The sequence below is a fragment of the Sus scrofa genome, chromosome 9 (assembly GCF_000003025.6).
Source record: "Sus scrofa isolate TJ Tabasco breed Duroc chromosome 9, Sscrofa11.1, whole genome shotgun sequence".
NCBI lineage: Eukaryota > Metazoa > Chordata > Mammalia > Artiodactyla > Suidae > Sus > Sus scrofa.
The window spans coordinates 48,700,976-48,719,340 of record NC_010451.4 but is presented as its reverse complement, the minus strand read 5'-3'; the positions used below and the strand labels follow the sequence as shown (position 1 = coordinate 48,719,340).

General features: G+C 44.3%; 1 long non-coding RNA gene across 2 annotated transcripts in view; it reads right to left on the bottom strand.

The window, feature by feature from the left end:
• The window catches only part of LOC110255448, a 118,405-nt gene that overhangs the window by 61,157 nt on the left and 38,883 nt on the right, over nt 1–18,365 (bottom strand). Inside the window, exon 1 of one of the 2 annotated variants that reach the window (XR_002335696.1) lies at nt 1,318–1,453. The exons of the other annotated variant lie outside the window; for it this stretch is intronic. This is a non-coding gene — a long non-coding RNA (uncharacterized LOC110255448). Of the gene's footprint in view, nt 1–1,317; nt 1,454–18,365 lie in introns of those variants that run through there. 2 annotated transcript variants of the gene reach the window in all.

Sequence of the window (18,365 nt, the reverse complement as noted above, 5' to 3'; positions counted from 1 at the left end):
AGCTATGGATACGCTTTTCCCCACAGGCACTCACATATGGCCTTTGGCAGAAATGAAAATATCTTTCCCCTCCATTGCTGGGTTTGGTTCATAATGAACCTTTATACTCAATACTTTCTTATGCCTTAACTTCCTTTCTTTGTTCTCATTCTAATTTCCTCTAAGGCCTCCAACCACCACCATCACAAGGTGAGGCTAACAGCTCGTGTGAACCATTGCAAGCGAAGGGAAGCCAAGGCAGCTGAGAGTTGTTCTCAGTGTGGATTGTGCACCGGGAACACATGAGGATCCTTCAAAAATCCCTGTCCCCACACGGCACCTCAGGCCAAATAAACTGGCCACTGGGAGTAGGACCAAGACATGGCTCTTTTTTTAAGCCCTGAAGTGATCTCAGTATGTAGTCGGCACTGAAACCATTATTTTAAAGTCAATTATGTTGAAAAACCACAAGAGCTTTTCTCTCCATCCCCAAATAATATGTAGGAAATATAGGAACAAAAAGCTTCCGGAGTTCCTGTCATGGCACAGTGGTTAACAAACCCGACTAGGAACCATGAGGTTTTGGGTTCCATCCCTGGCCTCGCTCAGTGGGTTAAGGATCCGGCGTTGCCGTGAGCTGTGGTGTAGGTTGCAGACGCGGCTCAGATCCCAAGCTGCTGTGGCGAAGGCTGGTGGCTACAGCTCCTATTGGACCCCTAGCCTGGGAACCTCCATGTGCCGCGGGAGAGACACTAGAAAAGGCAAAAAGACAAAATAAATAAATAAATAAATAAAAATAAATAAACAAAAAGCTTCCTTCTTGAAGCGGACATGCATAAAACTTCAGGTCCGAAGATCAAGGCTTATCTTCTAAACCAAGGTATGTAGCCAAACTGCAAAAAATTTACCCAGCTACCGTGCCAGCTTTCTGATCCTTGAAGCATTTTGTTGTGAAGTCTGGAGGTTACCCGGGAACAATGAAAAATATACAAGGGCTGAGTCGTGGGAAGGCTAGGAATGGGGATGTGTGTTTCTGACCCTACTGCTACTGGGAAGGAGTTCATTTAAATTTTGGAGCTTTACCTGCTCCTCTGCAAATTGAATATCTCCGGAGGTTGGTGAAACACAGCCTTCAAATGGTTTCCTCCACCATGCCCCTGGAGCTGTCTGATTGATCAGAAATGAGTAAAGTGTCACCCCTTGTTAAACCGTATCCATTTAAGTACACCCATGTGCCCTGACAATAAAAACAAAATCTGCCCTTTTCAGAACTGCCAACTATGTGGAGAAAAAACCAGAAGGGGTATGTGGAGAAAAATCCAGATGTAGGGTCTTTACCTTTTTGCTGGACAACAGGATTATAGGACAACCACATTCTTGGTCCTTTATAAGACCAGGAATCTTTCTGCTCTGGTAGGAAACCCAGTTCCTCTGGGCCAGCTCCAAAATTTAAATGAACTCGCCTCCCTCCTCTGCAAAGAAGTGAGCTCACCCATGAGGTTAGTGAAGACCCCTAGTGTCCACCTGACCACAATTTAGTCTCTGTGGCTCCACTGTCAGTTCTGAAACATTCAGATCTGCCTGGGCAACACCCTTAATCAGCAGTTTTCTCCCTGTCTGAGTGATAAATAGATTTGTTAAAGGTGCCCTTCTGCCTGACTCATTGGGATAATTCATGCTGGATTCTTTTCTCTACCTTGACTTTCACATACAGCTGTTTCTCTTAATCCTCCTTTTAAATAATCTCTTAAATTTACTCCCCCCTTGCCATCCCATTGCTGCTCTTTCAGTCCAGGTCCTCCACTCTTGGGGAAGGGTGTGCTTCCGCAGAGGTGTCTGTGGGAAGGCAGGCAAGGGTCGGGTCCTCACTTAGCAGGGGGGCAGTCAATCAATACGGAGAGAATGGGTTGTACAAGAAGTAAAAACCAGAGCTCTTTTACATTCTGGTCCAGACTTTTGTCACTTATTCCCTGGACAATTGCAGCAGCCTCCTAATTGGTTCCTTGTCCAACTCCCACCCCCAGTCCTCCTCGAACAAATGATGTAAATGAAACACCGTGCTTGCTGCCAGGACTCAGAGCTAAATCACCCTGGTCCTCCCTTCGAAGAACTTGGAATCTAGAAAATGAGATACAGGTGACATCACTGCCAAATTAGGTTAAGTTTTTGGCTCTGGTCTCAAAAAAGAAGATGCAGCAATTTCTGGCTAGAAAAAGCAGAGATTTCAGGAGTTCTCATTGTGGCTCAACAGTAATGAACCTGACTAGTATCCATGAAGATGCAGGTTTGATCCCTGGCTTCGCTTAGTAGGTTAAGGATCCATGAGCTGCAATGTAGGTTGCAGACTTGGCTCAGATTCCGCATTGCGGTGGCTGTGGTGTAGGCGAGCAGCTGCAGCTCTGATTCAACCCCTAGCCTGGGAACTTCCATATGCCATGGGTGTGGCCCTAAATAAGACCAAAAAAAAAAAAAAAAAAATTAGAGAATTTGGAGTAGAGGTGATATCCAAGCTGAGAAACATTCCAAAAAGAAGGCACAGCATGTGCAAAAACCTGAGGATAGGAAATATTCCAATTCTTTTTTTCTAATTTTTTATTATAGTTGATTCACAATGCTGTGCCAATTTCGGCTATACAGCAAAGTGACCCAGTCATACATATATATGCATTCCATTTCTCATACCATCTTCCATCAATGGTCTATCCCAAGAGATTGAATATAGTTCCTTATGCTATAGTAGGACCTCATTGCTTATCCATCCTAAATGTAATAGTTTGCATCAACTAACCCAAAACTCCCAGTCCATCCCACTCCTTCCCCCTTGGCAACCCCAAGTCTGTTCTCTATGTCTGTGAATCTGTTTCTGTTTTGTAGATAGGTTCATTTGTGCCCTATTTTAGACTCCACATATAAGTAATATCATATGGTGTTTGTCCTCCTCTGATTTACTTCACTTAGTTTGAGACTCTCTAGTTGAATCCATGTTGCTGGAAATGGCATTATCTTGTTCTTTTTTATGGCTGAATAGTATTCCTTTAGGTATATGTACCAGATCTTCTTAATCCATTCCAATTCATTATTGAAATCGAAAGTAGCTCAAAGCAAATTAAAAAAAAAAAAAGTTGCAGGTAGGCAGATAAAATCTTGTCAGAACCAGGGGCTAAAAAAAGAGTCAGGGGCCAAACCAGGAAAAGCTACAGACCCATATTACAGTGAGGAACTGGGATTTTGTCCCATAGTTGATGAGGTACCACTGGAGGAATTTAAGCAGGGAAGTCCCAAGATTATCCTTTAGGTTTTAGAAGGCTCTCTTTGGTAGTAAGCTAGAGGATGCCTTGAAAGAGACAAAACTTGGGGCAGGTGAAGCTGAAAGGGAATGCCACAAAAGTCCAGATGAAAAGATGAGGTCTAAATTGAAGTGGTTATCTGTGGGGCTAGAAAGGAAGTAAACTCTAAATTATTTGGATATTTATCCTGATTTCCTCCTTGAAACTCGGTTTTTGCTTGTTTTGTCGATTAGTTTGGGTTTTATTTCTTAAACATGAATTGCGTACTCCCATGCTTTCTCTTGTATCAAGCCTCAGCACACCCTCTGAAATTTGGGTATTAGTACCTTAGTTTTACCAAAGAGGAAACTGACTCAGAGAGGTTAAGTAGCTTGCCCAGGGCCACACAGCTAAAGGCAGCAGTTAGCCTGGTACCCAGATTTTCTGGCTGCAAGTCAAATGCTCTTCCAACTGCACCTCCACTAAGTAGCCCCAGACTCATTCTTGTTCTGTTTCTTTCCTATGTTAGACTGAAGCCTGGCAGACAATTTGGGCGTAACTCCAGTGGCTCAGAAGGCAGCTGTGGATGAGCCTGGTTTTGGAGTCGGAGCAACCTGGGTCTGATTCCCAGCCTTGAACAATAACCCTGGCGCTTCAATCTCCCCCATCTGTGACAGTAGCAGTCTGCAGCATTGCTGTAAGGTTGCTGTAAATGAGATCAGAGCCCCCAGCACTATGCCTGGTACATTGTCTGTTTTTGAAAAGTGGTACCAATTTTTTCCCCAGACAGGAAAGAGTCAAGCCATAACCAGAAGAGAGGGTGTATATTTGACTCAGGAATATGGTAGTAGGGGAGAGGAAAAGACGTAAACCAGGATCCGAAAAAAACTCTGTGTGTGTGTGTGTGTGTGTGTGTGATTTTAATCTCTCGCCTATCACCTCTAGAACAACTCTTTAGTTTCTGTATGTGTCACTGAGGTAACTGGTGAAAACAACCCCCGACTCCCTCCTCAAGAAGCTTTCTATTAAGCCCAGGAGATCCTTGTGCTAAGCTACTTTACAGGGGTTTTCTGTTTTCTATCTCGTTTCACGCTAGAATTCAGAAACCTGTAACTTGCTGCTTATCTCATTATCTCCTGCCTTGCATTTTAATGTGTCGCTTCTAAAAAGACCTCATTGATATTCCAGTTATGTATGTGTTTGTTTGTGTCTCTTGGGAAAATTTGCTACCAATCTTCCAAGTTGAGCACCAGCATGCTCATAGCTCAAAGGTGGATCTCTCTTTTGTGTTTAAAAAAAAAAAATGGAGATAGTTTGACGATTTTGCTCCTCCAAGAAGCTGTAAACAGAACAGCTTGAGCGCCTCAATCCAAAACCCTGCACAAAAAGGCAGGTGAAAAATTGGGTGTTTTCCCAGGATACTGGGTTATGTTGATGAATAATTCAAGGCTCTTAAAAGGACACAGTTACCTGGTTTTCTAGATAATTAGAGACCCCCCCTGACAAAAAGGTTTTAACCTAATTTAACCAGATAATTAACCAGATCATCCAAAAAAGAGCAAGCTTTTTATCCTGCCTAAATTATCCAGAGTCTCATCATTATGAGCTAACTGACAACCTTCTCCACTTCCTGCTAAACCGAGTCTACCCTGTGGCTAAAGCTAAAACAAGTTTCAGGTGACATGAACAGGATAACAAGAAATTATCTTACAAAATCTAGTCACTCTTTTCAAGTATCACAGATCCTGGTTACCGCCATGCAAAGTACAATGGGACGCTTAGGGAATTATAACAAAACAACAAATCCTACCATGAGGAAAATCTCGACGTGGCGGAGACCTGGTTTTATTGACTTTCTGCACAGATTGAATTACTTGAATAATGGCTTGCTGCATATTACCTGGCTATATATTAACATTAGGACATAGAAGTCAATCTAGCATTTTTGTGATGTTTCTGCAGCTAATGAAATTTTCTCATTCTCTTTTTTTTTTTTGTCTTTTGTCTTTTTAAGGCCACACCCATGACCTATGGAGGTTCCCAGGCTAGGGGTCTAATTGGAGCTGTAGCCACCAGCCTACGCCAGAGCCACAGCCATGCCAGATCCAGGCCACGTCTGCACCACAGGTCACGGCAACACTGGATCCTTTACCCACTGAGCGAGGCCAGGGATCGAACCCACAACCTCATGGTTCCTAGTCGGATTCGTTTCCGCTGTGCCACCACAGGAGCTCTGAAATTTTCTCATTAATCAGCTTGTGCTTCGCCAGATCAATCCACGGGAATCTTTGAGAAGCTGGCCATTGCCGATCCTAATGAAATATTTACTGAATGCCAAAGATATGCCAGGCCTTCAGCATTTATTATTTCAGTTAAACATGGAAAAGGCCCTTCAAGGTAGGTTTTCATTGTCCCGCTTTTACTGGTGAGGCCACTGAGATCTGGGACATCATGAGCAGTGGTGGCGGGCTAGAAACTCAGGTGGGATTAATCACATTCTGAGTGCTCTCTGTGCTCTGCCCTGGGTCTCCCCAGAGAGAGTACTGCTGTGTCCACAAGAATCTTGCTGACTTTCAGCATGGCCTGTGTCACACTTTCCAAAGAACTGGTCAGGACAGAACAACAGTGACAAGGATGGAATCGAAAACGTGGCATAGTTTTAATGCTGCAGAGGCAAGTACAGGTGAGAGAGCTTGCTAATTAAAACCACGCTTGTTGGAGTCAACCTGGTTTGAGTTCGGATCTACCATTTCCTGGGCTGTACGATCTTAAACAAATTGCTCTAAGCTCCGTGTTCTCTTTTGTAAAATGGAGGGCCGTTCCAAGTATCAAAAGAGACGAGGCATGAGCAAGCCTGGCACACAGTAAGCACTTAATAATTGTTATGGTTAAACAAATGGAGGAGAGCAATCATTCTTAGAAATGCAATGAATGATATAAACAATCCCAGGATCTGGAGAGCTGAGTGACAGTAGCTGGATACTCTTTAAACTGCTCTATTTAACTCATTTAAATATCTCCAGATAAAAACATTTATATAAAAAAATTTAACTATTTAACTCATTTCATACTTGCAACAGCCCTTCAAGGTTTGCAGTTGTTATCGTGGCTCTTTTACAGGGTGAGAAAGACACCTTTTTAAAATTTTTGCATGACCAAGCGACAGAAGATTATTCTTCAGTTTTTCAAGTTTCACTGAAGTGGAGTTGATTCACAATGTTGATGATTTCTGCTGTACATCAAAGTGATTCCGTTACACATGTACGCACATCCATTCTTTTTCAGAGTCTTTTCCCACATTATCACAGAATATTGGGTAGAGTTCTCTGTGCTTTACAGCAGGTCCCAGTTGGCCAATCATTCCAAATAGCTCAGTGTGCGTACACCACTCCCAAATCCCCAGTCCAGCCCTTCCCTGCCTCCATCTGTCCCCTTTAGTAACCATGTTTGTTTTCAAAGTCTGTGAGACTGTTCCTGTCCTGCAAATAAATTCACTTGTATCCTTTTTTTAGATTCTACATATAAGGGCTATCACAGGCTGCTTGTCTTTCACTGTCTAACTCCTCTACTTCACTCAGTTGACACTTAAACTCTGAAAAATGAAGCTGTAAAAACCCGGTCCAAGGTCACACAGCTAGGACATAACAGAACTGGGATTCAAACCCAAGGAGTCCAGCTCTACAGTCTGTAATTCTAGCCACTATTGTTTCCCCTAACCGAAGAAGAGCAGGATTTTTACTATGGTTCCAAGTCAACTCATCACCATAGCCACTGTCCTCTCTCTGTTAGAGTCCTGGCCATTGTTTCCCTTATTTGTTTAGTTCTTAAGCTTCCCCTCCCTTTCAACGCAACGATAAATATGGAAATTCTGACTGTAATTTCTTTGGTTTTCTTTTCTTTTCTTTTTTTTTTTTTTTTGGCTGAACCCCCAGTGTGTGGAAGTTTCCAGGCCAGGGATGAAACGCCACACCGCACAGCAGTAATAATGCCAGGTCCTTAACCCACTGAGCCACCAGGGAACTCCCCAACTGTAATGTCTTAGGCTCAACCATTTAATGTTTGCCCCCTTGTACTAGTTGCATTGATAACAAGCCACAAAAAAATTTTCTACCTAACCACGGATTCTAACCACCTGTGTGGTTGCGACAGGGTATTAAGAAGAGAACCTCCTTTGCCTGGACAAGATGTAGTGGAAGGGAGCCAGATGTCCCATTAAAAGTCTTTTCTAACCTAAATGAGTTTGCGACGATGTGTGTTTATACGTGTGAGGATAAAACATACTGTGAGCATCCCTGCTCCTGGTGTATAAGCTGTTATCTGAGAATGAGGCACTTCAGGAGGCTAATTGAGCACTGGAGGCTGTCTACACAGGCAGAGCAGAGGGGGGGATCTGGAGCCCCCCCCTCCCCCCCTACACACATACTCAAGCAAAACCCTGCTCAATTATCCAGGAAAGCCACTTGCATCTGCTACTGGATCCACATCAACTTCATTTGGCCTCTGCAGACAAAGTACGTTCTCAGGAGCCTGGGCTTTCAGATGCCCAGAGAAGTCCCAGCTTCTTCTGTAAAACGCTCCTCCCGGTAGCTGCGCGCGTACTTCTGGCGCTGCCTGTCCGGCGCAGGCAGACGTGGCCGGGAAGGCCCGGCTCTGATGCTCGGAGGCTGCCCGGCCGGCCGCAGCCATCTTGTCATGTACGAGCAAGCGTTTCGAAGGAAAAATAAAGGTGACAAGGAATCATGTGAAAAGTCAACCCTGTATTTTGTATAAAGATGTTATTTTTTATGGTTATTTATTATTGCTGGCCTTTTCGAATTAATTATGGCGCCGCTTTCCTAAGTGGCAGGAGCAATCTGTCACCCGGCATTACACAGAAGGCCACCCAGGCTCCGTGTTTCCTGTTATCCTGCTGTAAATCAGTGTAACTTGCAGGAGAGCATGCCACCACACACCGATGGCCAGCCCGTCCTCTGTCACAATCAATGCCGGGCCCACCACTCCCCTCTTCTCGCTCCCCAAAGGGTCCTGAAAGGGGATTTGTCCAGGAGCGCCGCAGCCCTGCAGCGGGCTGACTCTGTAAAGAGACGAGGTGAAGTAACACTTTTCTTTTTAATACCCCGCGGTGTCGAACTGAAATTGCAGCCTGCTTCTATTTTCAGAGGCCTCCTTGGTAAGAGAATGTTTTTATCTGGAGATACAATGACCGTGGCCCATACTCTGCCGTTCCCATGAAGGCCTTGCCAAAGTCCATGAATGCTCGCTTTATGCATCGGTCTTGCAGGTGTTCAGGGGGGTATGTAATCACTAATGAATAGTCGAAAAACACAGAAAAGTCTCTGCAGCCTCTGGCACCGAGAGCTGCCGGGCTTTATAATTCTGTGAGAAAACACACAGGCACGGAAAGCATTCCCGGGGCTCCAGCGTTGCCAGAGGCTAAATATTCGTCACAGTCCATCCCTGGGCTGATGGGACGTTCCGGAAAAGAAGGGATCTGTGGTCGCCCTGTGGACCAAGAAGTTGGTAGCTCTTACACGATTTTCCCGCTCTGACTTGCTACAGGCATTATTTGGGCCAAGGTACGATCTTTCTGCACACTTCGCTAGAGCATCCGGGGGTTGGATGAAGGCCTCACTCCCCCCCCACCCACCCCCCGAGCAGGTGGGCTGGCCGCCCAGGCAAAGAAGGCATCAAATGGGGAGGATGAGACCACAGGCCCTCTGGTGATCAGCATACCTCCTGGGGCAGAGGGGGAGCCTCATCTCTGTGGGGAGTCAAGAATATTTTCTCAACCAGGCTGGACAAAGGGGAGGGGGCTGAGGAAGAGAGTGCCCTGCTAGAGGGGGTCTGCAGAGCCACAGGCATTACATCAAAATGCAATCTATCCTATCCCCTCCCCTCAAGAAAAGCCACCTGAGAATCGGCGATGGTAGAAGAGGGTCATTGCTGGCTCATCTAGCTAGTGGTTCCCAGCTTCAGCCCCAGGATGACAGCAAAGATGTGGAAAATGGTTGTCATTTTTTTTTTTTTCCATTTTCCCTCCCTGCCCTTCCCCTCTAGCTTGGGCTCTCTCCCAGCTGATAACAGGAAGAAAAATCTCTGAGGGGGAAACACCATCATCCCCTCTCCAGGGCTCTGGAAGCATGCAAAAGATGCAGGAGATTTGCGGAGAGAATCCCAGCTCTTCTGGCACTTTGGAAGGGTAGTCGGGTCTCTTTACCGGTGCAGACTCAGGGCAATAGAGAAAGACAGGGGCCAAGCCTGGGGGGAAAAAAAACCAAAAAACCAAAAACAAAACAGGGTACTGGCCAGTAATAGGGGGTACCTCTCAGCAGCCTCCATGGCCACAAACAGCCCAAACCGCTGATGCTGAGGGCCTCCAGAGGCACTGGGGAAAGAAAGTGAAAGCTGACAGTATGACAGGGCACGGGCCCAGAGAAGAAGGTTTCTATTCCTCTAGCACCTGGGCCACTGCATGTACTCCCTCCTCCAGACCTGGCAGGAGTGGCTAGAATTGGAGCAGAGTTAGAATTGGAGTTCCAAAGCTGAGCTGTCAAGGCCACTCATAGACATAGGAAAAAAAAAATTAACTCCTGTATTTAAGGGGTTAAAGAATTTTGAGATATGGGAGCTATAAAAATAGCAGATTCTCACAAAATACACACCTTCCCTGGCTTTTCACACCTCTCCTAATTCATGTGACACTAGCCATTTCCTACCACCTACATCGATACAAGATGCCAAAACTACCCCACGCACTAGCCTGCTAGTTCTAGTTAAGTGGAAGGGGAAGTCTTTGAACTAGTTAAATTTCACAAGCACACATGAAGACATTCAGTTTCCAAAAATATTTCCCAACTTGGCTCCCTGACACCGGAAACCCCACAATTTGAAACATTTTCCTTTGGTTTGAACCCAACCTTAAGCTCCCATAAACATTCATTTATTCAGCAAATAGCGATTGAACACCCCCACTGAGGCTAGGCCCTGTGCTGGGCCTTAAATAAATGGAGGAAACAACATAGACACTTTCTGCTCTCATGGCATTTCCATGACTCTCTGTCAGTCATTGAAGAATGAGTCTAATCATTTTGAAAGCACACTGTCCATAGAAGGGGACCAAGAGAGACTACCTAAAGGAGAGCCGAGTGGAAATGAGCTGTCCCTGACCAGAAATGCAAAAGGATGAAAATGTGGGAGAGCAAAACCCCCTGAGAATAAATTTCACCTACCTCATCCATTCATTTATCTGTTCCACAAATATGTTTAAGCAGCTCCTTAGATGCCAGATGCTAGGCTTAGATCACTGAACAAAACGGACACAGTCCCTACCCTCGGGGAGCTTATGTCTAGTGTGGGAGACACATCAGTAACAGAAAAGACAGTTGCAGTAAAATATACCTAGTGCTAATCAGGGTGGGCACAGGGCACTAAAAGGGGACACATTTGGGACACATAAAGCAGCCTTGGAGAAAGGGGTAGATCAGGGAAAGATTTGTGAAGGGAGTGAAATCACAGAAGTGAGGGTGGGGCTTCAGGATTCCCAAGGAAGGGAAGGGCTTATGCAAAATCCCTAAAGAAAGAGTACAATTGTTCTCCCAGCTCCATCACTGGAAGGTAGAGCCTCAATGTACAGGTGAGGTGAGAGGGTACATCACCTGTGGATCTAAGCCAGAAGTTGGCTAACTTTTCCTGTAAAGGGTCAGGCAGCAAATATTGTAGGCTCTGTGGCCCATGTGGTCGGCTGCCACCACTCAACTCTGCCACTGGAGGGAGTTCCCTTTGTGGCTCAGTGGTTAAGGAACCCGATTAGGATCCATGAAGATGCAGATTGGATCCCTGACCTTGCTCAGGGGGTTAAGCTTCCCACATTGCCGCCAGCTATGGTGTAGGTTGCAGACACGGCTTGGGTGCTGTGTTGCTGTGGCTGTGGTATAGGCCAGCAGCTGTAGCTCCAATTCAACCCCTAGCCTGGGAACCTCCATATGCCATGGGAGTGGCCCTAAAAAGCGGAAAAAAAAAAAGCCCCCAAACCCTGCCACTGTAACAGGAACTTGCCATAGACGATATGCAAATGAATGGATGCAGCTGTGTTTCAGTAATACTTTATTTATACGAAGAGGCAGTATAGGCTGTATTTGACCCAGGAGCCATAGACTTTCAACTCCTGGTCTAACCAGGACTTGGAGCCAAACAGAGGGAGCTAAGGAAACTCCACCTGCTGGGGTGGACCTCCTTAGAGAGGATGAAATTTGTGGCAAAGAATACCAGGCAGGGAACCAGGATATCTGAACATGGGTCTTGGTCAGGGCACAAGCTGTAGAAGATGATGTCTTATAAGAGCTTATAAGATGAGAGTAGAGTAAGACGGTCTCTAGGGCCTCTTCTCTGAAAGTCTAGAGCAGGGGGACATAACCTGGGGCTCAGGGGTGCCCCCAGGAGTCTATGGATGATACTGAGCAGTCCATGCGCTTAGATGAAAAAACGCCCCATTTTGAGTTTAATTTCCAGCTGAAATGTAGTGTTTGCTTCAATTACAAGTGTAGGCAACCAGCCACAGTCCTGTGAGGCATACCTGTAACTTTGTATCCAATAGAAGTCAGGATATTTTCCTATCATATTACAGTTGTGGCATGTGTGTTGAAATATCTTCTGTATTCATTACTTCTTTGAATATATGGTAGCTATTGGATCTGCAACTAGATTTTGTTACTTAAAATGTGAGTAGAGGCATTCTCTTTGTGGCACAACAGAAACAAATCCAACTGGAAACCATGAGGTTGTGGGTTCAATCCCTGGCCTCGCTCAGTGGGTTAAGGATCCAGTGTTGCCGTGAGCTGTGGTATAGGTTGCAGATGTGCTCGGATCCTGCATTGCTGTGGCTGTGGTGTAGGCTGGTACCTGTAGCTCTGATTAGACCCCTAGCCTGGGAACCTTCATACGCCGCGGGTGCGGCCCTAAAAAGCAAAAGAGAAAAAAAAAGTGACTAGAGATACATAGAATATCTATGGGATTTTTTGATATTTGAAAACCATATTTCAATATAATTAAATTTCTTTGTAATCCTATGTATTTTATACTGCTCTTCAAAAAACAGTCTTCTGAGGAGCCTACCCCCTACAAAATGGTTAACAACTCCTGGTCTAGAGCAATGAATGATTAATTTATCCTACTGGCAAAATGTTCTTTCTACAAAAACACCCTTTTCAGGGGAAGATGTGACAAAGAAGTACTTCCTTAGGTAGTTGATGAAAATGAGACGTGTTAACGGCCTTTACAGAATGTAATGCAGCAGTGTTTCTAAAAATTGTAAAATGCAGGACTTCCTGCTGTGGCACATTGGGTTAATGATCTGGGCTTATCTCTGCGGAGGTGCTGGTTTGATCCCCAGCCCCGTGCAGTGGCTTAAGGATGCAGCATTGCTGCAGCTGTTGTGTAGGTCACAGCTCCAGCTCAGATTCGGTCCGTGGCTCAGGAGCCTCCATATGCCAAAGGTATGGTCAAAAAAGAAAAAAAAAATGGCAAAATGCATATATACTCTGTAATCTCACTCCTGGAAATTTAGCTAATATAAATAAAAACCCTCATACCAAAAAAAAGGATAGGTGGACAAGTATTGTTCAAGAGGCCAAAAACAAACCAACCAAACTGGAAACAAAGTGAATGCCTATTGCTAAGGGGAAAACTGGGAAGTGATGATCTAGCCACTCTCTGGAATATCATGTAGTCATTAAAAAGAATGACTTTGAGATCTAGGGGCTGCCGTGGTGGGATTTCTTGGAGGAATCATTGAATAAGTAATACAATTTCATTTAATTAAAACACATCTCAACAAAGGAATACTATCCATGTACAATGTGCGTGTGTGATTATATCAACACGGAGAAAAGTGAGCAAAGAAAGATATCAGGGTACTGATATGAGTTATGTGGGTGAAGGCAGTGGGAGGAGGAAGGAGCCAAGAAAAATAGAAAAGAAAAACCACACTAACAATAGCAGCAAAGGGTATTATAATATGATGGCATTTCATGTTTACATACAATTATGTTTGTATGAAGAAAAGAGAAATAATTTCCTCCACCCCTCAGAAAAATCTATGATATCAGTTAAATATAAGCTGAGTTCAGCTTCTCTGGTTAACTGCCAATATATGGGGTATCTTTTGAATACTGCTTTGCTCTTAATGGCTGCCTGACATCTTCTGGCAGCGTATTTGGGGATTAAAAAGAGAAGTTGCAACACCCAACATGGTTTTATTTCGCAAATGAATGTCTATTTTGATACAAACAACTCTTACTCACTCATTCATTCCTTTTGGAGAGCCATAAGCACCGGGGCCATAGCCACATTCTGGGGATAAAAAGGATGGAAAGGACAGGAAGGGAAGAGCATTTGATATGCTTCTCTGTTTCTAGTTTGTTTCTTTATCCTTGCTGTTCTTTAAGGTCAGACAGGTATTTTTTCTCATTTCCTCTATTTACTCCCTTGCTGTCTCACCCAATTCTCATAAAGACAAGATCGATGCCCAGGACATCACAGATACCAGCAGAGGCTCAGAGAGCAACAAATGCAAGTCCACTTCGGGCACCTTTCAAGGTCAGGAGGGCGTGGCGCTGGCTCCGGCCAGTCTCCGTCCTGCCCAATGACCTACGGGCTCAGGAATCCGATCAGGCCACTTTGCAGAGGCCCGTCCACGCCACTGACTGCCCATCGGTTTCTGTTCTGACGGCCAAGAGAGAGAACAAAAGAAGTGAAATGCCAGCAGCTTTCCGTCTGCTCACTCAATTCGATGGCCTTTTTGTTTTTACCTCCCCAGATCTATTTTGGGAGCTGTTAACCAAAAGACAGGCTGATTCTCTCAAACTGCCTCGTCTTAACTCTTAGGAAGATGAAGGCTCTCACCATTTTCTCCTCGCAGAGTGGAGGATAAGAAATAATCCCAAACAGACTGGATTCCCTATTGCAGGTGGTAACCACTACCACCTAATAAGAACTGCAATTCTTTACAGCCAGGGCCACACTTTCAAAGTGTTTCCATCTGCAGATAAAGTGTCATAAGACACAGGAAGCACAGACAGTATTATTGGCAGGAAGCAAAGAATCTCAATCTAGGTTTAGGTAAGCAACTTGCTGGAGATGATAAACTAGCAATATGGGATCCAAGGACCAACTCAGGTCTTTCAAATAATAACACAGGAGCAATCAGCATTCTTCAGAAAATAAGTTGGTGTAGATCAGACTTGCCCAGCAGAAAAAGATTGTGAGCCACATGTGTTAGTCACAAACTTTCCAGGAGCCACATAGCCAAGAAAAAAGAAACAGATGACGTTGACTTGAATGTTTTTTATGTAACCCAATATTATTTAAGTATTATCATTTCATCATGGTGTAGGCTGGCAGCTGTAGCTCCAATGAGACCCCTAGCCTAGGAACCTCCATGTACCATGGGTGTGGCCCTAAAAAAAAAGACGAAAGACAAAAAAAAAAAAAAAAATGGTTGAATTCAGACTAGCCCTGTTTCAAGTATGTAATAATCACATGTGACTGATGACTACCATATAGGACACCTCATATACATAGAAAGAGGAGGGAGACTAAGATAGATTGTATTGAAAATCCAGTAGAATTTCCTTCAAAAAAGAAATTGGGTAGTAGAAGTGTTTCACTAGAAAAAGGACCAAGGAAAGCCAAATGTGGAACTCAGGGCCTCGCAGATTACCCAAGAAAACAGCATCTAGCCCACAGTAACAGAAGCAAGGCCTGGAAAGGTTAGGGTGAAGCTGATCCCTCTAGGATGGATGCAGACACAGACTTACTGGGGGCTTATAAACCTCTGTCAATAAGAAACCAGCTCCACAATAATTTTAAACCACAGTGAGCCCCTGGCAGGAAACGAACCTAGTAAACCAGAAAAATTACAACAGCAGCCAGCCCTGCCTGCCTCCCACTACATCCCCCAACGAAACTCAAGCTGTTTGCAAGCTTCTGCTCAGCTTTTGCAGGCTGAGAGAAGGAAGGCATACAGAGGCCATGAGGGCTCTGACAGCCCAAGCCACAACCCCTGGAGTTCTAGGTCACTCACATCTGTCTGAGATCAAGTACCAGCATGTGCCCTTGGGGGTGGGAGTTAATCCTGATTTGCTGGGTGTCTCTGAGGTGATCGGTTACCCTCTCTGACATCTCAGTGGCCCTATCAAAAAGTGGTTATCACAATGCCTGCTCATCTGGGACCACATCCGTTCAGGTGATAAGTTCCTCAGATAGTGAAAGGCCATTCATTGCCATAATATTTAAGCTACTTCTGGATGAAGTGGCCAGCGGTGGCCACACTGGAATCCTTGGGACTTAATTCTCTCTAGGGACATGGGAAAAGCCACTGGAGAATAAACATCATAATATAAATCTAAAGCTTGGAGATTTGGGAGATATCAGCAAGCCAAGTGGTGAGAAACAGCCTTTGGGGCTGGAATTTACTCCACTCTGCCCTTTGCATAGATGGGAAGCCTGGGCTCCCACTTGATAATGAGAAGCAAAAAACTGTAAACTCAGAAAAGTGGTGTCAAATCAGTCTTGAAAGATGACACCTAGAATTATCCAAATGGCATCAACCTGGTTCATTAGGGGCGCCCCAGCATCTCTCTGAGGCCCATTATGCATCTACAACACCTTCCACCTTGCATGTCACCGGAATCTGTTTCTGAACACTCTGCACATTTGGTCTGTGCCACAGGCTCTTAAAAACTCACTGCAAGGACAAGTCAGTGCATTCCACACAGCACAGCAAGGGGGCTCTGTTATAACTTTCTCCTGATGCTCACTCAAAATGCCAGGGTGCTGGAGAGCCAGCCTATGGGAGAGACCAGGAAGGCATGTGCATGCTGGGACAGGGGAGAGCAAAAGAGAAGGAACCCCATCACTTAGGGAGCTCCAGAGCCTTTGCCCACCCAGGTTTCTACCTGCACCTTTGAACTGAGCTCCAGCGCTGGGCTCCTTCCAGTCCGTTTGTGTCCCCCGGATCTGCAGAATTTCTCAAATGCTCCAGATTTTCTGGCTGGTTTAACAGCCTTATGGAGAGGTTAAAATCTCAAATTTAGACTGTCAAAGCTGTTTAAGGTCAAACAAAGCCTCCATGATCTGACTCCAGGTTCCTCTCAGAGATGCAAGCAAGTGCTGTAATCATTTGGTTTTTGCAAACTCCCCCTTTTCTATGGATGTTAAGAAACCTTGACATAATCCTAGAAGGCAACTACACAGGCGATGAAAATAAAGGCAATGCAATTCCTTAGTAAGCCTTACACTTTAAGTCACATCATTCAGGGAAGCTCAGAACCGGAATTCCTGAAGGAAGCTGCTCTAACATAACCAGCCAGTACCAGACTGAGAGATGCTGTCAAGACACCTACATTTCTCATGCTTCACCCTGATTTCTGATGTAAAACTGAGCAGTTTTCTTCAATCTCTGAGCCTCAGTTTCACTATCTGTAAAATGGAAAAGCATCATATCTTCTACTTAAACAACCAGTATCAATAATACAATATTGGGATAACTTGCATCAGGAGGAAAAAAAACAGCAGAGTAAGGACTGTGATAGGTTATAGATGGATTTTTTTCCTGTTCTTTATTTTCCAATGGTTTTGAAATTTGATTACATTACTTAAAGAAAAAAATTTTAACTTATTGTAAAATTTAGTGTAACTTGAAATTGCTGAACTCCATATGAGGGCATATTGCAGTCAATTCTTAATTATTCATGTGCCTCTGAATTCACAAAGTGTTTTGTCTACACTCAATATTTTGAATCCAAATGGGACTCCTCTGGTCATTAAGAACCTCTCTGTGGCAACCCCCTTCAATCTGTCCATCAAAAAGTGTAAATGTATGTATTTATTTGAACCTGTGAGTTCAGCATTGTGGAAAATGCTTGAGAGATATGAAGGGCTCTGGTCCTACCCTGCTACACTGATGTTAGAAAAATAAGACCGATAATATGTGACAAAATACAAGTGACAAAACTGGCTATGACAAAAGGGCCAAACTGTAGTTAATAAACTCTAAAGATAAATGAATATGCAGGGTAACCCGTGACGATGTTATGGCAAATGGGGACTACGCGAAATCTTGAAAATGGATAACATCTATTTGTGAGATAGAAGGCAGAAGGCAGAGCCCTGGAGAGGTAGAAACAATAAAGCAGAAAAGAGAAACTAATATTTGCAGACACCTACTATGCAAAGGGCACTGGGGTAGGGACTTCCCTAAGTCATCGTGTGGACTCCTTACAGCAACCATGGGAGGGAGTCATTCTCAGTAACCCCACTGGACAGATAAGCAAACTGAGCCTCCATCATCATGCTATGTTCATGGGATAATGTAGGAACCTACTTGATCATGATGGCAAGTGTGCCTGGTGACATAGTGAAGTATAACCTAGAGTAAAGAAGGGCCAGATGAGGAAGTTTCCATTGTGGCCCAGTGGAAACAAATCTGACTAGTATCCATGAGGATGCAGGTTCAATCTCTGGCCTCACTCCGTGGGTTAAGGATCTGGTGTTGCCATGAGCTATGGTATAGGTCGCAGATGTGGCTCGGATCTGGCGTTGCTTGGCTGTGGTGTAGGCCAGTGGCTACAGCTCTGATTCGACCCCTAGTCTGGCAACTTCCAGACAGCCTTAAAAAAAAGACCAAAGGGGGGGGGGCAGATAAGAAATTTGTTCTGTTCAAATGTCAGCCACAAGCCAATATTACCTGGTGAGACTAAGGAATTGAAACAGGGTGAAATCTTTTTTCTGTTAAACACATCTTTACTGTCTGGTAGGACTACATTTTACTTTAACCATTGAAAATGTAGCTTTCAAATTGAGATGTATTACAAGCATAAAATATGGGCTGAATTTCAAACACTTCATGTGAAAAAGTAATGGAAAATAATTAATAAATATTGATTACATGTTTAAATGAACATGTATACATTTGGGTAAAATAATAAATGTCATAAAAGTATTTAATTTATTTCTTTTTATATTTTTAATGTGGCTGCTAGAAAAGTTTAAGTTACAAGTGTGGCTCTCATTACGTCATTGGGCAGTACTGATACAGAGCTTTGAAACCCTGGGCAACAATAA